The sequence below is a fragment of the Mandrillus leucophaeus genome, unplaced genomic scaffold (assembly GCF_000951045.1).
Source record: "Mandrillus leucophaeus isolate KB7577 unplaced genomic scaffold, Mleu.le_1.0 Scaffold811, whole genome shotgun sequence".
Lineage (NCBI taxonomy): Eukaryota > Metazoa > Chordata > Mammalia > Primates > Cercopithecidae > Mandrillus > Mandrillus leucophaeus.
In genome coordinates this window covers 824,281-847,552 of record NW_012108820.1, presented here as the reverse complement: position 1 = coordinate 847,552, position 23,272 = coordinate 824,281, and positions in this window count along the sequence as shown.

Genomic DNA, 23,272 nt, shown 5'->3' with positions numbered 1-23,272 from the left:
TCAGCTGGTGGAAGGGGATGTTGAGAAGGCTATTGAGGCAATGGCCACCCTAGTAGGGAAGGTTAAGGTGGATTAGCTCTGTGTCCTGAGCACTGGATGGTGAAGCGGGCCTTAAGCAATGCATCTGTACCATGAGCAAGGCATTGGAGGAAGGCAGAGAAGACGAAGCTGGAAAGCACCATCCAACCCATAGAGTCATCTCCCTTTCCTTACAGAGGGGAAACTGAGACCCAGGGAAGTATCTTGTCTAAGGTCACATCACGGATTAGTGGCAGGAATAGAAGGCTTGTTTTTGTCTACACTAGAAATGGGATTAATTTATCCTCTTCCTGGAACAAGTTGATTGAAACTCCCTCCTTGAATTGAACACAAAATTGGGAAGAACAGGGATATTCCAAGTTGTCAACTTCCCTCCTGTAGATTCCCTCTTATCCTCTCTCCTGACTGTCCTCCACCCAGCCCTGCCCTGCCAGGAGATGCCAGGTCCCTGCCAGGTCCTGTATTGTATCTTCTTTCTAGTGGGTCTCCTGAGGGCACCTCCTTGCTCTCCACCTGTAACTTTTCCACCTGTTAGTTGCAATGAGAACAAAGGCTCTAGCCATACCCTCTGGAGTTCTAGGCACCAGATGTTCAAATAAAGATAAAAAAAAGGGAAGGCCAAGAGTTTGGGGACAGGATGAATCAGACCAAATCCAACCTTCCTGCTCATTGTTGTAAACTGTAAAAATGGCCCACAGTCTGCCATATAATTTGGGGCTTGGCTTGTGACTTTGGTGAGTGGAAAATTAGAAAACATGATGCCAAAGAGGCTTTAAAAGGTATGCACAACGGGTGTGTCCTCTAGCTCATTCGAACTCCGTGAGAACATGCCCACGCTCGTCTGCTGGAAGAGGAGACGAGCAAGCCAAGGGGCTCCCGTTCCCAGCCAAGTTCATCTTAGGCCAGCCAATGGCCTGCTGGGTTTCAGATGTGTGAGCCAGCCAGCTACAGCCAACAGAATTCTCCAGCTGATGAGCAGGCACCTGAGAAAACCAGTGAGTACTGTTGTGTGCCACTGAGGTTTTGTGGTTATGTGTTATGCAGCATGACTCTGGCAATCCATAACTGATACACTGTCTGTCAACTTACATTCTAGTTGGTTCTACCACAGGCACATAGTCTGAAGCATCACCCCTTCCTTTGGTATGTGTTGTAAATCATGACTTTCAAATTTTCTCTTATATCACAACCCTCAGTAAGAATCTGTTAAACATATATATGCACACATGTTATCGATTATATATATACACACACACACACCATATTTTGTGAAACACTATAGACCTTTAATTTGTGTAATGTGCTCTTATTTTTTTTCTATTCTATTCTATTTCCTTTTCTCTACCCCTAAGCTGTATCTACTATACACTAAGCCGATGTCATAACTCACTAGTGGGGAGAGAGCCGCAGTTTGAAAATCACATCACGCTTTGCCACGAGACTTTCTTATGTTAGCCATTTGACAGGTATTTTCTGTGCTCTTGGTACCCTTCTCAGTAATGGGCACAAACAAGCACTCAACAAATATTTGTTGAATTCAACTGGATTGAGGGAAGCTTACAGTTATGAACTTCCTGGGTTTGTGTCCCTAATCCCTGCATTTGAGATCTAACTTTATTTCCCAAGATTTCAGAGACATGACAAAGACGGTACCCTTCTGGGAGTGCTGTATGAGTCATTCTTCATAGTTCTAGCAAATTGAAGAATCATTTCCAATGCTGGCCCTACTGGTGGTCTGTCTGCCCACTCTTAGTGGACCTGCCCGTAGAAGCAAGGATGCGGTCCTGCGTCTGCCCTGCCTGGCTGCGTGAGGGTGAGAAGATGGAGGGCAGGTGCCATATCATATCACTCATTGCTTCTCTTATGTCAGGCTGGTGTCTGGCACACAGTAGGTGCTCAGAAAACACCTGTCGAATTGAACCGAAGTGACATCAGGCCTCCAGGTCTGTTTCTTTATCGTTAATGGAAGGAAATTCGACCAGGTTTTTTCCAGCTTTAAAAATCTAATTCTAAGTAGCGTCAACTAGATCTGACTCTCTGCAGAGGTGGAATAAACAGCTACTACATGCTGTGTTCCAGCTGTGTAAGGAAAGGCCCCTCCCCTTACAGACATGCTCCCCGCTGATGTGCCGGGCAGGCCAACTGGAGCGGCACAGCTTGGCATTAAGGTGTTCAGTCTTGCCAAAATACAAAAACGTCTGCAAAGGTACATGCAAGCTATTATCAGTCTTTTACACCAGACTGAGAAAGCAACTTCCAGAACTTTGCCTGGGAGCAGACCCTGAGAGAGGGAGGAGTACTATACGAAGGAGTTGACCTGCAGGTAGGGGAACAAGCTTGGGGTCCTCAGAGATGGAAGGAGTATGGCGACACTGAAGGTGAACTCGTACCAGCTCACAAATGGCCCAGTTCAGCTGCTTGCTGTCTCCCCTGGGCGCTTTCCCAGTGGCTCTCAGCAAAGAAGTGAGCGGTGAAGCTCAGAACCTCTTCATCTCCTCTATCCAAAGCCAATATTCTGCTCCATGAGCAATGCTGGCTCTCGTATGTTCTAAGGCAAATTAAAAATAGCTGCTGTGTGCTTATTTTTCTGCAGCGAATTTAAACGTGTGCCACTGAGGCCATCCCTTTTTACTTTGAAGTGGCATCATCCCACGTCCTCCCACACAGCCTGGATCCTGCACCAGCCCACACACACCTCACGCTGGGAGCTTTAGATCCTGTCACTATTCCAAGCTGGCAATGAGGAGCCTCGGGCCTCAGAGGCACCCCACCAAACACAGTCCAGTCACAAGCAATATGGCTTGGGTAAGTGCAGTCCCCGAACTGGCTAACCCAATTAGCAAAGGGTGGAAACCAGGTGGAGTTATTTCCATGTCTTGGCTATTGTCAACAGTGCTGCTACGAACATGGGTGTGCAGACATCTCTTTGAGATCCTGATTTCAGTTCTTTTGGGTATACGTTCAGAAGTCGGATTGCTGGATCATATGGTAGTTCTATTTTTAATTCTTTGAGGAACCTCTATAAAGTTTCAGTTATGCAAGATGAATTAGTTCTAGGGATCTGCTGTATAGCATTTCACCTATAGCCAACGATACTACCAAAGTCAACAATACTGAATGCACTTACAAATTTGTTAATAGGGTAGATCTCATAGTAAGTGCTTTTAACACACACACACACACACACACACACACACACACACACGGCATGGGGAAAGTTTTGGAGGTCATGGATATGTTTATTACCTTTTTTGTGATGATGGTTTCATGCATTTGTCCAAATTCATCAAATTGTATATATTCAATATGCACAGTTTATTATATATCTAGTTGATAAATAAAGCAAGTTGATAAAGATCAATAAAAAAGCTCAATATTGTATATCTAGTTGATAAATAAAGCTAAAAAAAAACCCCAAAAAACAAAAAACCCAGCTTGACCACAGTTAAAAACTCACTCTCAACCATGAAGTGTGCCCCACAGAGCTCCCTCATCCTCTGACAGCTACCAAACCTTCCTACTTTATCCCAGCAGACTGAAAAAAGACTTGCTGGGAAACGGAAGGGTGAAGCGGAGTCAACACAGATGACTTCTGTGTGCCCCAACTTGAGAGGGGACCAGCGATAGATTCCTCGTGAGGCTTCACCATGCTTGAAAGTGCATCACACAGGCAACAGGTTTCAGACGTTCTTGACTGTGACCATTTCACAGGACTCAAATGACTCCATCTTCACTTGGAAGCAAAAGTTTCACACTGCTCGTGCTTATCCTGGAAGCTGCACTCCGACAGTAACTGTTGGTCAGTATTTTAGATGCCAATCATATTCCAGTGATCTCACCCACAGTAGGAAGATCCTTGCCTTCAGGAAAGCCTCTTTTGAAATATTATTTGCACAGGTAACTAAGGCATAAGGAACAAAACCCAATTCTTAACTCCTTATAATCCATTTCCACCTTACTGTTCAACGTTAGTCTTATTTCTGCTGTCCTTCAAGGCCCATCTCAAATGCTACCTCCTCCAAGAAGCCTTCCTTGTTCCCAAAACCACAAGTAATTTCCCCCTCTCAGTTTCCCTGTTAGGATTACGTGTCTTTTGGATACAGTCTTCCTCTCCCATTGAGTTCCTGCTTCCTAAAAATTAGCCATGAGGCCACCATCTGCACAGATTTTGCCATTTCGGTGTTATTTACTGAATATTTTTCTTTAAGTAGCCTCACTTATTTTCTATACTACCGTCTTTAGCCTCATTCTAAACAAAAGTAATCTTGAAATAATGGATTTCATGGACTTGTTATACTCTTACAGCATGTTAACATGTAAATGACATTATTAAAATTTTAAAAATCTCATTATGGTACCACCTAAAAACATCTCTTTTGAGGAAAAATTGCGCTAGCTGTGTAAAGCCTTGGGGGGCTGGATTTTGTTTAAGTTTGATTTTTCTCTAGGGCTCAGTCTATGGAATTGCTCCATAAATGTTTGCTGAATTGAAATCAAGTGCAGTGGATTACTGGAAATTATTTACACACTAACATTGTTAGCATGAATCTGATTTATCCGAAGAGGTGACTGTCACTCTGGAAAGTAAAGAATGGGATTGGACTGGAAAGGAAGTGGGCATAGGAAGGGAAGTATTGGTGGGTATGGGAAAGCCAGAGGAAGAAGCTGGCAGAAGCACACCACGTGGGTATGGGGGTGGCTGGGAGGTGTGTGAGTTTGGGGAGGGGGGTTATAGGCAGCAAAGGCGGGATGCCACCTTCTGCAGAAGGCCACCAAGCACCTGTTCTGGACCTGGGCTTTAAACGGGGTCATTGGCAGAAGGCTAACTTCCTGGCCTTGCCTAAGGGATTCCAGCTCAGTCCCAAGGCCCCGCCTGGCAGACTGCCCTGGCCCACAGATGTGGCTGCGCCCCTACCTTTTCTGCGCTTGGGCTCTGAGCCAGGACTGTGCGGTGCGGGAGCTCCTCGGTTCCCATGGAGTGGCTGTGCGTTCTCCGCCGGGTAAGGCAGGCCCACAGCAGCCAATCCGGGGGTCGGCACTCGGCGGCCCCTGCTCGTCCACCGGCCGAGACCCAGCGGGGCAGGTTTGGGCTAGATGCATCACGGGTCCCTCAGGATCGCCGCTGCCTTCAGGATGCTGCGCAGACCCCACCCGAGACACAGGCCCATCAGGGTCTCGGTGACACTGGGCCCACCCAGCCCGCATGTGACTCCCTTCTGCGCAGCACAACAGCCATCTTCCCAGAGGTGGTTCCAACCACGAAAATGACTCTGGAGGGTAGGGGGATAGGCTCTCTGCCTTTACTGAACAAGATGGAAGACATCAGGCTGAAAGCCCTTTTTCACCCACTTTAGGAAGAAAAGAAAGAAAAGCAGGAGCCTGGCACGGTGGCACCTGCCTGTATTCCCAGCTACTCAGGAGGCCGAGGCAGGAGGATCACTCGAACCCAGGAGAGATCGAGACCAGCCTGGACAACATAGCAAGACTCTGTCTCAAAAGATAATCATAAAAATAATACTTTTTTCTTATTTATTCATAAATAATGAATGAGAAACAGGACAAGAAAGAGTTCTCTATCCCAGCCACTCATTTCTTAAACACTTTTAATTCTGCACATGTAATATAACAAGTAAGTAGTAAACTACTATGAAAAAAATCCACAGTAGGTAAAGATTGTAATCACATAAAGTCTACATCAAAGTGAATCTGACATGTATTTCATGATAAGTTTGATTGTATTACATGGTAATTAGATATGTGACAGTTTGTTTAAGCAATAATCCTAATTACAGTTAATTTTACAACAGCACTTTGGGAGCTGCTCAGGAAAATTCCCAAAGGTGCCTGAGATTGCAGTTCTTCCATGTGAGTGTTTCTGTCTTGAGGAAACAGAGGCAACAATAGATTCTAGTCTTCTATGCCCCAGCACTGTGCCCTTGCAGATCTGTGCTTAGGAGAGCATAATGCCTACTAGTCCCTTGCTTAAACTTTCTTCGTTTAAAGATCTTGCTTGCTGGATCTTCTTGAAATAGAGAGATTAGGGGAATACTTATCTCTCTGGTTGCCAAATAGGGCCGCAGAAGTTTGCAAGCTCATTTCATCTTGCCCATAACTTGGCTCAGGGGAAAGGAAGTTGTCTCCTTTAGGGCCCAGCTATAGGTTATAAGCTGGACTGCAGGGCTTCTGTCCCCTGTCATCAGAGGACTGCCATCTTCAGGGTGCAGGATTTGTGGGTGATTAACAGTGCCCCCTTTAGGCAGGCAGCTGGGAGCATCGTGGTAAAACCTGGATGTGGCTTGGATTCTGCGTGTAGGATCCATTCTACAGGGCCCAGAAACCCTTTAAGGACTCACTTACTCTTGGTACCCTGATTTTTTTTTTTTTAAACGGAGTCTCTCTCTGTCACCAGGCTGGAGTACAGTAGTGCCATCTCAGCTCACTGCAACCTCCACCTCCCGGGTTCAAGCAATTCTCCTGCTTCAGCCTCCCAAGTAGCTGGGGCTACAGGCAGGTGTCACCATGCCCAGCTAATTTTTGTATTTTTAGTAGAGATGGGGTTTCACCATGTTGGCCAGGATGGCGTCGATCTCTTGACCTCATGATCCACCCGCCTTGGCCTCCCAAAGTGCTGGGATTATATAGGGGTGAGCCACCGCACCCAGTCCAGTGCCCTGATATTTTATTTCACCACGTCCAAAGAACACAGAGTCTACCTAGAGGAAAGAATCCTCCACTAATGGCAGGCCCTACACTCCAAAAGGCCAGACCAGGCTTCTCTGGGGTCAGGTAAAGGGAGGATGGAGAGACGGGGTGAATTGAGTGAAGCAGGATTTGGGCAGATGGGAGAGAGGTGAGGGAGTAGAGATGATTCTGGAGCATGGAGCACTTAAACGAGGTACTTGGGGCAACCAAAGTGAGAGCACTGGGACTTGGCAGGAAGGGGACTGACGGGGGAAAGAAGGATAGGAGATGGGAGCGTTATAGGTGCATCACAGTTTTAGCTGGGGCAGTCGAGTATAGAGCTACAGCTGTATGGGTTACGATATTTAATTTCCCCAACTGTCAAGTGGTGATCATCACGGTGCCTGCCTCATAGAGCGAAGAGTAAAGCAAATGTTATAACATGCGTGCAGTGTTTAGAGTAGTGCAAGGCATGTAGCAGGTGCTCCATGCATGTTGACTGTTATCATTATCATCATTGAAGCCAGGACAGCCTCCTACTATCCTACAAGAGGCTGGTCACAAGCCCTTGACACTCTAGCTCACAGCTGATTGGGCACAGTATAAAGGATGTCCATCAATCCAAGGACTATTGAAAAGATGGGCTGGACCAATGCAAGTCTCTCTCAGTGTCTAAACTAGCACATTTGCAAAGTATCCTGGCGGGACCGAAAGAAGCAGGTATGTGGAGTAAGCTGGGTTGTATAAACAGTGGGGCTTCAGGGTAAAAATTCTGAGCTATTTATTCTTGGATCCCTGAATATCCTTTGAATCCAAAGCCACTCTCCCTCCAGCTTAATAAGGACCAGCCCTGAAACAGCTTCTTGCTCTAAGATTTCTGTGAGATTCTTTGTTATTCCACCTGTGTCCCTACCACAAAACCCTTTGGCTTGAGTCAACTCCAGGGGATTCTGTTCCTTGCAATTCAAAAAGCCAAAATAGAAGGAACTAATTGTCTTTCTGGTAGAATGTTCACACATGATTCCTATCTTCTTCTCTTTGCTTTTCTCTTTATTTTCTACAGTGAGTCTAAACAATCAGTTTATAATTTTCTATAATGAACACTTATTTTGTAGCCAGAAAAAAAAGTATTGTTTAAATGAAAGAATTAGCCCCTCCATTTGTAGCAAGCAGAAGGTTTGCAAGAAAAAGACCAAGGAACTTTAGGTCTGATATGTGTTCAAGTGACTTTCTTTCTTTCTTTCTTTTTTTTTTTTTTTTTTTGAGATAGGATCTCACTGTGTTCCCAGACTGGAGTGGAGTGATGTGATCCCAGCTCCCTGCAGCCTTGACCTCCCGGGCTCAAGCTCAGCTCCCCCAAGTGGCTAGGGCCACAGGCATGCACCACCATGCCTGGCTAGTTTTTAAATCTTCTGTAGAGATAAGGTCTCACTATATTGCTCAGGCTGGCCTTGAACTCCTGGGCTCCAGCGATCCACTTGGCTTTGGCCTCCCAAAGTGCTAGGATTACAGGTGTGAGTCACTGTGCCTGGTTGAAGTGACTTTCTAACTATCCAGTCATGTGACCTTGGCCATGCTGCCTCACCCTCTGAGCCTTGCTCCTAAAATGAGAAGATGTGCTAAGGAATCCCTAGGTTTTGTTCTGGTTCTAAATACTGTTGCTATCCCAACCGTTACCCAGCTTAGCAGAATCTGTACCCACAAAGCTGCAGCTAGTCTGCGGGGGATGGTTTACTTGGGAGTCAGCCTCTGTTCAACATTGAAAGCAGCTCCTTCAGAATGGGAGTGGGCACAGTGAGGGAGCACTGCTGGAACTCTTCACTCATGTCTTCCTCCATCATCTTACTTTGACCAGCATTTATTATAAATATACCCTACACCAGACAATGTGCTAGCTGCCGAGACAATGAAGACAAAACCCAGGACAGAGAGGGGAGCCAACAATATTACGGTGCAGTAAGTGCCATGTCAGAGGCTGTCCTTGGAGCTCTTCAACAACACAGAGAGGAAGCCCTTACCTCCGGCTGCCAAGGTCGGTTGGGGGTTGCTTCCCGAAGGAGAAGTCATTGGAAGGGTAAGTATTAGTAAGTATTAGTTTTTCAGGCAGACAAGAGGGGCTGTTCTTCCAGGAACAGACAGAACAAGTACAACAGTGCAGAAGCAACAATAAGCTGGATGCTCTATGTAATCATGGAGCTGCTAGTGGTTAAGCATGAGGAAATTCTGGCACCAGCCAGGAAAGGGAAAGAGATAAGACCAAAAAATGTGTAGGGGTGGGATCCTGAAGGAAAGTGCAGGTCATATTAAGGAGGCTGGATTTCATCATCCCTAAGAAAATGAAGAGCCGTCTCATCAAGGCTTCGGAGAAAGATCATTTTCCCTGCAGCATGAAGGAGAGATTGGAAGGGAAGGAGACCCTTTGCAGCAGCCCAGGACGGAACTGCAGGGGACCTGCACCAAGGCAGGGCAGGGGGGCTGGAGACCAGCAGCAGCAGTGACTGCAGGGCTTGGGGAGAAGAAGGATGGCTCCAGGGCTCTGACTGACACAGGGGAAGAGGCTGTGAGAAAAGGAGAAAAGAAGTGCAGTTTAAGATCATTGATTCCCCTGGAGTCATCAAAGCCCCTTTTGAGATATCTGGGTAGAGAGGCTTACCAGGAAATTAGCAATAAAGGTCTCGAGCTCGGGAGAGCTATGGGAGGCACCATCACAGCAGGGTGAGGTTACTCAGAAAAGGGGTCCCTCAGGACAGACAGTGGGAAAGGGTGTCTTGTCCTCCTGCAGAAATGTTGGTGTCATTGATGTCTGTGTGCACAAGGACTCAGGCATCTGATGGCAATGGTCGAGATTAGTACTTCAGAGGTGATTGTGCACGCAGATTAACAGAAGATCAGAATTTGGGGTCTATACTGGAAAATATGAAGCCAGACGATTTAGGAACAAGGGAGATAAGAGTCAGAGACAAGCCTTGGAGCCAGAGACATTGCAGCTTGCCCTAGCATGAGTGACGCATGGTGGGTGGGGGTCCCACTGATCCTAAAGGTGCAGGGCAGCCTTCCCTGGAGGCAGGATTTCTCCCCGGGTTGTCTGACTGGCTCCTCCATCTTCAGCATGCTGGGAGCTGCTGCAGCCTCATTCCCTAGGAATGGTCCCACCATCCAACGAGCCGCCCAGCCTCCCAACCAGAGTCATCTTTTACTCTCCCGGAAACGGAAGCACCATCTGACCTGCCACCGACACTCAGAAGTCCAGCCATGATTTTCCTCTTTCTCACCCTCATCCCCTTTGTCTGCCCAGGACCATGTCATTAGCTACTGTCCTTCTGTTGTCTGCTGTCACTGTGACCCCCGACAGCAGTGGTTTCTGGGGCCCCCTAATTTTTGCCTTTCTCCACGATCCTTCTGGATCCCAGATCTACTTTCCTGACCCTTCCTTTCCTCATGCCACCCCCTGCTTGGAGCCTGGGGCTTCCCTCGCCCCATGGTCAGCACGGCCTCCACTGCCTTCCACCTGCCTCTCTCAGGTTTTCTGACCTTGGGCAAATTACTTAACTTCTGTGATCTGAACTTTCTTGTCTGTGAAATGAGGTGGTTGGACCAGGTGATCTCCAAGAGCTTCCTACAATTTTTCTGCTGCACTTTAAAGACTTTTCTGATGAGTCTCCCCCACCCCAACTCACACAAACCCCAGGCTTCCAGGTCCCCTTGCCTGCCCAGTCTGCCCTAAGACCTTCTGCTCGGTTTTCCCACCCAAGGCACCTCTCCACTGCAGCAGATGTGGACATGGAGGTCGAAGCCTCTGTTACAGATCAAGGCTATGCTGGTTCAGTGGTGGGTGTGGGATACAGCCCAGGCCTCTCTATCCATCTGTACCTCTTTGTGTCTGACCAAGACTAGGTCCAGTTGGGTAGGGACAGGTCACATGATTTTATCATACTACCTAATTTAAAAAAATCTCTGCATTCTTCATTAAATGTTTTCATGTTTTTGTGAAGGTCAGAGGCTTCCTCACCAGGAAATTTCTAATTCAGGCTTCCTTTGACAGTGTATTTAGGTTTGTACTGACATATCCAAATGCAACCATCATGGGTCATTCCTGTGCACTCTCCCCATTCCTCAGTCCTTTTACCAGGACCTGCCTGTCCCCACCTGCTTCCAATGTTTGCATTTGCCAGACCACCCTCTTCTCTCCTTCCTGCCTTCCTGTTTCTGGCTCTTGTTTTCACATCCAACACACATCCACTCCCAACACCCCAGTAGGCTCTCTTATTGGGAAGATCCACTGGGCCCAGTTCTTACTGGGAAGATCCATTGGTTTAGCACCCAGCCTGTCCCCAGTGGGCCTGAGCCCCACCCTTGGCTGCTGTGATCACCAGTGGCTGTGGGTGGAGCTCTCATTACCTGCTCTCCTCCTTGCCCACAGGTCCTTCACACACCTCCCCCTCCATCTCCAGCCTGCTGAAACACAGACACAGAAGGGAGACTGAAGATGTCCTGTGCAAACAGAAGTTTAAATAAAGCTAAGCAGTTCAGACAAGAGCTAATCCAAACCATCACAGGGGTGCATTTGTGTGGCGGTCAGATCAGAGCCAACACTAACATCCTCAGCTCCCTTGAATTCTGTGAATTCTGTCTGCAGAATGTGCTTACAAGGCTGGGAGACATCGGCCTGCTTCAGATCAGGAGCTGGCATGCCCTGGTTGCCCATGGCAACCCAGCTGCACGGGAGTGCTAGCGTTTGTAAATGTGTGTGGGCTTAAAATTATATTATTGATTCTGTCTGGAAGACGATAGTCTGATTTGTATATAGCTCTGAATAAATTACTCCTTATCCTTTACAGCCATTGGAGTATGAACCTCTCTCTCTTTCCCCTTTTCTTGTTCTTCTTCTTCTTCTTTTTTTTTTTTTTTTTTTTAGAGAGACAGCAAATTGTGTCAGCAGATGTGAAATGAAATGTTTCCCATAACAACCATACTAGAGGAATCAACATCCAGGGCACCAGCCTGGAAAGTAGTCCAGGCATTACTGAATAAATAACAAATGGATTTGGGAGAGATGGAGCCTCTATCGGGTAGTCTATTCCAAAGAGAACATACGGTGTAGTCTGAATTACAGTGAGATGCCGCCAGGAATAGAGAGACAGGCAGCTCCATCCTGGACTCCATCACTTCAACCTGAGCCCAGGCTTTCTCTTTTGTCTTCTCCCGGTGTGGTATATACTCAGGTGGACTGAATTATTGCCCCAATTCCTCCTGCTCCTTGTATCCATACTCTTTGCCCTATAACTCTGTGGATCCTCCTACAAAAGGCATCGTGCATTGCCCTTGACTCTGGGCTTGGTCTTGCAGCTTGCTTTGACTAACTGGTAGAAGTGGCAGGGTGCCAGTCGCGAGCCTAGGCTTTAAAAGGTTTCAGGAGTTTCCACTTGCCCTCCTGTCATCACTATGAGAAGAGTCTGCCTCTGGTAGCTGCTATCACTTTAGCTGGGACCCAAATGAATACACATGGGGAGAAGTCACCCCCTGCAAATCCAGCCAGATCAACGGCTCTGAGACCTACTCCAGCCTAGACAAGCCACTCCAGCCAAGCAGCGGCTGGAGACATAGGAGGAATACCAGGAGACTGTACAGGCAGACACTGGTGCCTGCCATGCTGTGTTAGTTCACTTTGTGTTGCTATAAAGAAATATCTGAGACTGGGTAATTTATAGAGAAAGGTTTGTTTGGTTTACAGTTCTGCAGCCTGTACGAGAAGTGTGGTGCTGGTATCTGCATCTGGTGAGGCCTCAGGAAGCTTACAATCATAGCAGAAGGCAAAGGGGGAGCAGGCATGTCACATGGTGAAAGAGGGAGCAAGACAGAGAGGAAGAAGAGGTGCCAAGCCTCCTTTAAACAACCAGCTCCCATAGGAACTAGCAGAGTAAGAACTTACTCATTACCATGGCGACTGCAGCAAGCCACTCATGAGGGATCCACCCCCATGACCCAGACACCTCCCACTAGGCCCAACCACCAACACTGGGGATCACATTTCAACATGAGTTTGGAGGGGACAAACATCAAACCATAGCACATGCTTTTCCACCCAGCAACCATTCTGCCCATCTTTCCCTGGCTGACAGAACTCTGCCTTCGAGTAGGTGTTGGGGGTCATGCCCTTCATGAAAGGAGGAGTTTCTCCCTCATCTCAGTGGGTGAATCAAGGAGCCTGAGACAAGCATGGCAACCCACTTTCCTGTCTGATTTGGGTTTAGTCATAAGCGTTTGACACAACTTTGGCCAATCAGACGTAGGTGGAAGTCTACTGGGTGACTTTTGGGGAAAGGTTTCTCTGCTCTTAAAAAGTGATAAAAAAGGAGAAAGCAGAGTTCCAGTCCTGCCTCAGAGGGGGCTTCCGCATGGAGGTGCTGCAGAATCTTGCAACCAGGACGAATGTGAGGACTAAAGCTCACACAGTGAGGAATATTTCATTTAAATTACATGTTGAATTAGCCAACTTAGGAGAATTTGCTACCACCTATTTTATGTTGTAAGGTAATTAATTTTGTAAATGTTAGGCATTATGGGTCTTCTATGACTTTAAGCCAAAAACATCTGAAATGGTACTTGTGGTTTCAAGTCAACCTGTTAACTTGACCGTTAACCCATAACTTAATGGTTTCTTTTACCTTATTCGGGGAAATAGCAATTACCCAATCTGTTAAGTATATGGTTTGTCAATCTTAACACTAACTTAATATTATGTTTACAATTTGTTTCTTCAACAGTCAAAAAAACAAATTATTCTGCCAAGCACGGAGCATGCTTTAGCTTAGTCACCACAGAAGAAACAGATCACTTCTAATTATGACATTTCGTCAACACTTGGCAAGTAAGAAAGATGGGTTGAAAGACTGCATCGGAAATATTCTAGAGTTACTTTCCTGCTAACATGGAAACAAAAGGATTCAATGTGAGAAGAAAAAATAGATTCCTAATGGTCAAGAGAACAAGAAAATTAGATAGAAAGTTAAATATAAAGTACCCGGAAGTCAAAATGTTTGAAATGACACTTAGCGCCTTAATTAACCAGATTTTAAGATAATGACTGTAGAGTCTGTATCTTCAAATGGTTTGGGATGTCCTTACAGCTCTTTGAATAGTGTTCTCTTTATTCAATTAATGCTTCTGAAAGAGCTTTAATTTTACATTAATCAAAAGCCCTCGTGATATTCTCAGGATGTACTCAAATTCAAGAGTTTTTTTAAGTGCAATTAAGTTATCAAGGCAGAGGCTCTGATTACAGGGACAAAAATTTCATAGCAACAGCCCATTAAACACACTGAGCCTGATGCATTGCTGTACACCCCAGTTCATGCCAGGCTGTGGGCGAAGTGGTCAGGCTTCCCAGTGAATGGAACCGACCTCCCTCTACCTTCCTCCTGAGGAGCAAAATACTGCTTTGACAACATAAACTGTTACCTTATACTACCCATTTTTACAGCAAACAACTCTCCACCTATAATCCAAGCTAATGGAATTTTTGAAAATTCTATGAGAGTTTTAAAAAAGCTAGGACTGAAAATAGCTTTTTCTTACCTGTTAACAGGAGAGGTTTCTAACATTCCCAAAGCAGAACTTCTTCCTCTGCAGTTGATGGTATCAGACAGCAACACTTCCCAAGTTCTCCTTTACTGGTTAGAATCATGTACACTCAGTCCCGTGGAGCTATCACTAATGATCAGAGAGATGCCTTGGGAAGAAAATTGTGCTGTTTTTATGCTGGGAGCAGCTGATGCTAGTGAGATCTACTCGCAGTGGAGGTTCAGCTTCCACTGTCCCTGCTAGGGTTTGTTACTGGAGCACCAGGGTAGATTCCTCCTCTCTCCACTTCTCCCCGGGTAAGTGAATCCCATCACATGTGAAGGTAGTTGGTGCTCCTGTGGAGTTGAGGTTAGAGGAGGAAATGTCAGGGAGTCAACAAAGAGGAAAATAACTTTGTTATTGAACATACTGTCTTATCATCTTGCCCAGCCAGGGTGAAATCAATAATAATTCTAACTTACATTTGGGTGCCACCTGCCATCCAAGACTGAATCCTTATTATCCAATTCCACTCCTCCCCAACTTTCCTTATCTCAGATGCTAACTCCATTTTTCCAACTGCTTAGGGCAAAAGTTTGGAGTCATCTCCCTCCCGCTTCTCTCCCAAACACACAGTGAGTCTGTCAGCAAGTCCCTTTGGCTCTATGTCCATAGAGGTAGATTCCATCTGAATCCACCACTCCTCGTTTTCTTTCCCAATACCTCCCAGCACAAGCCACCCATGACTTTCACCTGGGCTTTGCAACAGCCTCCTAATTGGTCTCCCTCTTTCCATTTCCGCCTCCCAGCAATATAGTCTATGCAGGGAGTGATCTTTTTAAAACAGAAGTTGGGCAGTGTCAAGTCTGTACTTAAAACGCTGCCATATTTCTTTTCTCATTTGAAGTCCAAACTCAGAGGCATACCCTGGTCTGTACTTCGACCTGTTGGACCTCACCTGCCACCAGTCTCCTCATTTCTCTGGAGCCACATTGACCTGCTCTTAGGACATGCAGGGCTCCTGTGCTGTTCCCTCTGCCTGGAAGCCTCTTCCCCAAGATGGTCCCAAGATTCTCCCCTCCTCCCACACGTCCACCAGAAATGAGGTCAGGGCCACATTATGGGGAGGGCTTCTCCCACCACCCTACCTAAAATAGCAACCTCTCAGGCCTCTTTATGCCCTTAGCCTATTGTATTTTTCTTTATACTTCTGAACTCGACATGGTGATACATATTTACATGGCAGATTTATATGAAGTACATGTTTGTATTACATGCATTTTATGTTTTTTCTCATACTTCCTTACTTGTTATTGTAGCATATATTTGTTTATTAGTTTATCACTTTTCTCCCTTCAGCATATTAGCTCCATGAATGTACATTTATCCCCTTTCCTGAGGAATTCCCAGAACCTAGAACTCTGCCTAACACAGTTGAAGAATGAATTGGCACTTCCCAGTTTGCCCATGGCCCCCAAATAGTTCATCTACTTAATCCCTGTAATAACTGCTGCAGGGTTGCAATCCTCACCTACATAGGAAGAAAAAAGTCCAGATAAGATGTGATGCATGTGAGATTTCATAATCAGTAAGCAATACAGCCATTTCTGTTTGGAGATAGGCCAGCCCAGCTCTCTGTCCTCAAGTGCAGGGTTCTTTAAACTTCACAAAAATGACCTCTCCCAGCCTTTTTTTTTTTTTTTTAAAGTGTGGAGATGCTCTAATTTTAAATACTACATGTAAGATATCATCTAGTACAGAACTTTGATATCAATTCCTCCAGATGAAGTTCCCTGGGGTGGACATCTGTGTAGCTTTGTTTGGGTTGGTTGGTTTGTTCTGCCCCGATAGCTTTATTACCTCTGTTTGGCTCACAGGAACTCTCTCCTATCACAAGCCCATTCCATTCAGTTAGGTGGAGCTGACTTCTCTCTGCCTCACTTCTTTCCTAAGTTACTATCACCACTATTAATTGGTTAATTTGCTGAACACTTCTTCAGGCTCTACATTTATGTAAAGATGTACAATTTTATATAAATGGGATCATACCATTTTGTAACCTGCTGTTTTCACTTAGCAAGATATCTAGACTGTGTTTCCATATCAATAAAAATAGACTTAAACGTGTACATAATGCTTCATTCTGAATTTCCTGAATGGTTCCGTATTGATGAGCATAACGGTTGTTGACATTTTTTCGGAGTTTTATGTAGTGCTGTGCGTGGGGCCCTAAAAAGTTAAGAGAAAAAATTAGAGAACGGGCTTAGCCGGGGTAAAAAGGAACAAATATTCCTAGAAATGGGGTCAACTGCAAAAGGCGCAGTAGCACTCAGGCATCCTGTGACATGTGCTCAGGTCATAGCCCATCTATGCCCCATCGTCCTGTCCACAAGCATTCAGCCTCCTTTTACAACTCCCCCGCCAGGCCCTGCCCCTTGGCAGACAGCCTTCCTTCTGCTGTCTTGCCTGTTGTATCCTTGCAACATAACTCCCCTTTCTGTAATAAACCTGCCTTTCTAAACTCATTCCTGTCTTGGTAAATTATTTTACTCCCACCTGGCAGCCTCAGACAATCACTGACCATGACATTTTGATGAACCATCACTACAAAAACCGGTATGTAACTTTCCCATTTGTGCAAAGATGTCATTAGCGTAATTTGAAAATGGAACTCTGAAACATATTGCCAAACTGTCCCTTAGAAAGATTGTACCCAACTTACACTCTGTTATGAGTTGAATCGTGTCCCTCAAAAAGATATGTTGCAGGCCGGGCACGGTGGCTCAAGCCTGTAATCCCAGCACTTTGGGAGGCCGAGGCGGGTGGATCACGAGGTCAGGAGATCGAGACCATCCTGGCTAACATGGTGAAACCCCATCTCTACTAAACATACAAAAAAAACTAGCCGGGCGTGGTGGTGGGCACCTGTAGTCCCAGCTAGTCGGAGGCTGAGGCAGGAGAATGGCGTGAACCCGGGAGGCGGAGCTTGCAGTGAGGCGAGATCGCGCCACTGCCCTCCAGCCTGTGTGACACAGCGAGACTCCGAAAAAAAAAAAAAAAAAAAAAAAAAAAAAAAAAAAAAAAGATATGTTGCATTTCCAACCTTCAGAACATGTGAATGCCACTTTATTTGGACCTAGGGTCTTTGCAGATGTAATCAAGTTAAGATAAAGTCATGAGGGATTAGAGTGGGCCATAATCCAATATAAGTGGAATTCTTATAGGAAGAGGAGACTTTGGACACAGACACAGAAGGAAGGTAGAGAATGCCATGTGACAACAGAGGCAGAGATTAGCATGATAAATCTACAAACCAAGCAATGCCTAGGCTACCAGAAGCTGGAAGAAACAGGGAAGGATCTTTCCTTACAAGCTTCAGAGGGGCATGGCCCTGCCAAACAGAAAGAGGGACAAAAATTGATGGGAGGAAAAGTAGGTTTATTGGAGAGCCAGAAAACCGAGAAGATGCTGGACTATTGTCCTAAAGCACCATCTTAAGCCAGTACCCATTGTAGGTACTTTTCATGTTAAGGGCAGGGGAAAGAGGAGGGAATTGAGATGAAGAGCTAACCAGTAACCGCAGACAACTGGGTGCCAGCAAGGGTCTGGGGAGGTTGGGAATGTCTTTGTCCTTGGTCAGGTCTGAATGGTCCTATAAATCTTTAACAAAACATAGCTGTTTAAATATGTCTCCTTCAATCCCAAAGTGTTTTGTAAACTATATGATTGTTGTTTTTGCATATTAGTGCTCTAAAATTATCTTAGCCTATGAGCAGGAATGGGTAAAGGCCTCTTAAACAAAAATGGAGTAAAATAGTTTTGTTGTTGTTGTTGTTGCTATTATGATAACTCAGCAGCCCTTTTAAACATAGCGGGTACTCTTCATTTCACCAGTCACTCTCCCTGTGGTCTCACTCCTGGCCCCCCTTCCCTCATTTAGGTTACCTGCCAGGCCCCCTGTGATACTGTGACTTACAATAAGAAATACCTATTTTGGTCTTTGTCCAGTTTGCTGGCACGCAACTCCTGGAATGCTTTGAAGTGATAAGTGATGTGTCTTTTTGTACGTGAATGAGATGTCTGAGATGACTGCTGGGGAAGGAGGGAGGGTTCAGGATAGACTCCACATGCAGGCTGGTTGCCAGGGGAACCAATCCTCATTAGAGAATTGAGACTTTCAGCTCCATCCCCCAATCAGCGAGAAGAACTGAAGTTTGAATTAATCACCAATGGCAAATGATGTAACCAGTTATGCACATGTAATGAAGTTTCCATAAAACTCAAAAGGAGAGCTTTGAAGAGGTTTCAGGTTGCTGGACATTGGAGATGCCTGGAGGAGGGTGTGCCTGAAGAAGGCCTGGCAGCTCCTTGCATCTTCCCCCATACTGTGCCCTATGTAGTCCTTCATCTGGCTCTTTCATGTGCATCGTTTGTAATATCCTTTATAATAAACTGTCATGTGTGAGTGAAGTGTTTCTCTGAGTTCTGTGAACTGTTCTAGCAAATGATCAAACTCAAGAAGGCAGTCATGGGAACTTTCAATCTGTAGCCAAGTCAGACAGAAGCTGTGAGTAACTTGGGGACTTCCTACTTCCTGTTGGCATCTGCAATGGGGGGCAGTCTTGTGGGACTGAGTGGAATCGTCCAGCCGGTTCATTTTGCCTGCTGCCTAGATTGACCCAATTTATCAAGACAAGAAAACTGCAATAGAGAAAGTTTAATTATCACAGAACCAGCTGAATGGGAGACCATAGGTTTATTATTACACAGATTAGTCTATCCAACAATTCTAAGACTAGGATTTTTCAAGGATAGTTTGGTGGGTAGGGGGCCAGGGAGCGGGGAGTGCTGATTGGTTGGGTTGAAGATGAAATCATAGGGAATTGACGCTGTCTCCTTGCGATGAGTTAGTTCCTGGGTGGGGGCCACAGGACCAGACGGTGAGTCTGGGTAGAGCCATCGGTCATCAGAAATCCAAACACCTGAAAAGACAGCCCAAATCTTAGGCTCTACAATAGCGATGTTATCTGCAGGACTAACGGGGAAGTTGCATTTCTTGTGGCTAATTTGTTAGTCCTACAAAGGCAGTCAAGTCCCCAGGCAAGAAGGGGTTTGTTTTGAGAAAGGGCTGCTACCACCTTTGTTTCAAAGTTAAACTGTAAACTAAGTTCCTCCCAAAGTTAATTCAGCCTATGCCCAGCAATCAACAAGGGCAGCTTGAAGGTTAGACACAAGATGGAGCTGGTTAAGTCAGATCCCTTTCACTGTTACAGATTTCTCAGTGTTACAATTTTTGCAAAGATGGTTTCCTGAGTCCTCATCCTGCCGGGTCTGCGCTAACTCCAGGTAGTGTCACAATTGAATTGAACTGTGAGCTAGGAGGACACCTATCTGGGGCTGGAGAACTATTCGGTGGGGGAAAAGCCCACACATGTGGTCACAGTAGTGTTCTGTGTTGCATGAGAGTAGCTGGAGAGTATGGAAAAAGAAAACTATCTTGCTTTCTTGCCTATGCACCCCCGTAGGCATTTCAGTTTGAAACTCTTGCTTTTGAAAATAGCCTAATTATAGCAGCTGTACATCCAATAAAAACCTGGGCCTTTACCTTGATCCAGAAACCCTTTCCTGACCCTTCAGGCCGGGTTAGGCAAACTCTTAGAAATCCCATAACATTCTGCACGTGGCTCTTGTAGGACGTTACTAAGATTTCCTTCTGTATTTGTTAGAACCCTGTTGATTACAAGTGGCAGAAATCCAGCTCAATCCAGCTGTAGTCAAATCAAGAAATGAACTGTTCGTGTGGCATGGGTGGAGATGGTTTCAAGGATAGACACTCCAGTCTCATCAGATTCTTTCGTTCCTCATACATCCTCTCTCAGGTCGCCATTCTCTGGGGCTGGTTGCCGTTGTGGGACTGGGAGGAAGACCACGGGCAGCTCTGGACACATCTTCTTACAGCCTCATAGCAACAGTCCCCATGGAAGAAAATCCTGGGCCAAACCCCAACCATGGCCAGAGAGGAAAGGTACCACATTCAGATGGTACCTGGCCCAGGCAGGGCACAGAGAGCCTTCCACTGACATCAGAACCACATGGCTGAATGGGGGTGGGAGAGTATCCCCCAAAGTGAGGCATACTGCTCTGGGCTGGCAAAATTGTAAATTTCATTACGTTTGCCAACTTGTCTGTATTCTTTGCTAGACTCTTAGATCTTTAAGAATAGAAGAATAGATTACTGTGTCTTTCATTTCTGTATCTAGTACAGCAGGGTGTCTGGTATGAAAGACTTTAAAAATATTTAAAAATAAATGTTAAATGAAGGATAAAGTTTAAATTGTCATAGTCATATGCCTTGAATTTTCTGGAATAGTCCCAATTTTGTGATATGTCTATGATATCTTTTTTATTAAGATTATTCTTTAAATGAATAATTTCCCTATTTTATAAAACTTTTTATAAAATTACATTCAAAAATTTATTCAGTACTTGGCCATACCCTCTGTGGTTTTCATTTAGCAAGTCTGGCCAACTGTTTTGGTTATATCTTATTTGACTTTCGAATTCCCTTTAATTGCTTTTTCTGGCCTGGTTGGTGCCACAGGAGGTTAACCCTTTGGACTGCATCTCCGTCAATACCTTGCTGGTAAGCATCCTTTGGGCTTGTCAGTGAGAGCCATTGCCAGGAGATGAGATTATGTGAGAGAGAAGGAGAAGCAAGGCTAGAGGAATTTTTCCCTTCTTGTTCCCTGTGACATGTCCCCCAAAATGACTCTGTCCCTTCCAAGGCACAGCAGCTCCCCAATAGCCCAGGTTGTCACAGGGAGAGGTGGTAACAGCTTTCTTCTCTCTCAAGTCTCTGGGAGCCTTACCCCAGGTTGATGTCCTCAGTAAGTAGTCCCTTTATTTAAGCCTCATCATCTGAAACAAATGGGGTGGATTCTGCTTCCTGCTTAGACCTTGACTAAACTACCAACTTAAGCTTCGCAGGTGCAATTTACCAATTAGATCCCCTCTCTACTTCAGTGGTTCTCACTCTTTGCTGTGCACAGGGATCACCTGGGGAGCTTTAGCACCTGTGATCTGTCTCGAGAAGTTCTGACGTAATTGGTCTGGAAAGTGGCCTCGGCATCAGGATTTAAAAAATCTCTCCAGCTCGTTTGATTGGGTAGCCAAGGCTGATAAGCACTGCTCCAGCCTCACACACCTCCTGTACAGAAAGGAGAATTCTAACACGCAGTGAAAACAACTTCCCATAACCTGCGTCTTATTTCTTACTTTCTTACAAATTATTGAAGGCTTCCTTCTAAAGGGATGTTGTTTTCTACTTATTCACAAAAGCATTTTTAAACAAAGTAGAACAATTTTAAATGCATTTACATAACTGTTTCTTCAAGAGGTTCAAAACAAAGAACAGATATTTCTAGAAAGCATAGAAATCCACCATATGTACTTGTATTTTGAATAGGGTGTGTGCAAGGGTGATGGCAGTGGCTGCTGTCATCATGGAGCTGCAGCAGGGAAGCGCAGCTGGGGCTGTCCTGGAGCCCGTGGGGGCCCTGCCCATTTTGAGTTGGGACAGGAGCTCCCCATGTGGCTACAGCCACCCAAACCACAGCTGCAGACCCAGGCCTCCTGCTCTAGGGAGCAGGAAGGAGCCCCATCCTACTGGGTGAGGCTACAGCCGCCCAAAATGCAGCTGTGGATCAGAGCCTTCCTGTGCTCTTGGGAGAACCGGGAACAGACAGTATCTGCCTTCCCAGGTGCTGCTGCAGCTGCCTCATTCGCGGCTGCAGACCTGGGCCTCTTGCCCCAGGAAGCAGGCAGGAGCTGGGGACTAGTGGGAGCCCTGCCTCTTCTGAGTTGGTGGGGCGGGAGCTCCCGGGTGCAGCTGCACTGACCTTCCAGGCACAGGACCTGGGCATCTCTGCAGCCTACACCCTCGAGTGCTCCAGAAAGGACCCCTGTCCCTGCAGGCTCAGGGGTGTCTGCTCCCAGTGCCTGGCCTCTCTCTGCTCCCAGCACCCACTCCAATCTCCCAGCAGGGTTGAGACCAAGTCCCAGTAGGAGGCTGACAGAGTCCTCAGTGGAAGGAAGTGGATCCTCAGTAAGGGCCCACCCTCAGGCCAGGGAGAGCCTGAAGACTGGGTGCTAGGCTGCCAGTCTCATGGTCTGGAGTGGGGACTCCTGGTGCCTCTTCCTGGCCCTCCCATGGCCACCCATGGACCAATCGGCATGCATTTCCTCCCTTCTGAGGTCCATAAAAGCCCCTGGCTCAGCCAGAGCAGGGCAGAGGATGGCCAGAGGACAAAGAGGGCAGAGAGATGATGGGACCAGAGGACCAGCTGCAGAGAAAAGCACCCTCTCCACTGACAGCTTCAGAGATGAGCTGCCATCAGAAAGGGGCTACCCACTCCTCTGAGCTGTTCTAACATTAAATGAAACTCTTCACCCTTCACTTGTGTGCCTCATTCTTCCTGGATGCAGGACAACAATTTGGGCAAAGGTGCTGTGGCCACAGAGGTTCCCAACCAGAAAAAAATCAGCAACACCCCAGAAATCCCCTAACAAGGGTAAGTTTTTCAGGAAGGAAAAAAGAGAATCAAAGAGCCATTGGGGGATACCACAAGAAAAAAAAAATTGCAGGATTAGTAACTGTTGAAAAACTACTATCTTACACATATAATAATAGAGATTCTAGTGCCATATAATTAACTCATGCCAGGTCCATGGCTGATCTGGGTTTGCTGATCTTCTCTGAGAATGAACCAGATTAAAGCACTCACAGCTTCTAGCACATTGAAAAAAGCAGTGAGAAACTTTAAAATGTTCAATGTTTAAAACACCCTTGCCATTTGGCAGATTTTAAGATACAAGAGAACCTTGACCACACTCTTTAAAATGCAATTGCTTTTTAAACACACATTTGTTGATGGTGATAGAATTTAATATTTGTGAGAAAGAACTGATTCTACAAAGCTTTTCCTCATTTCGA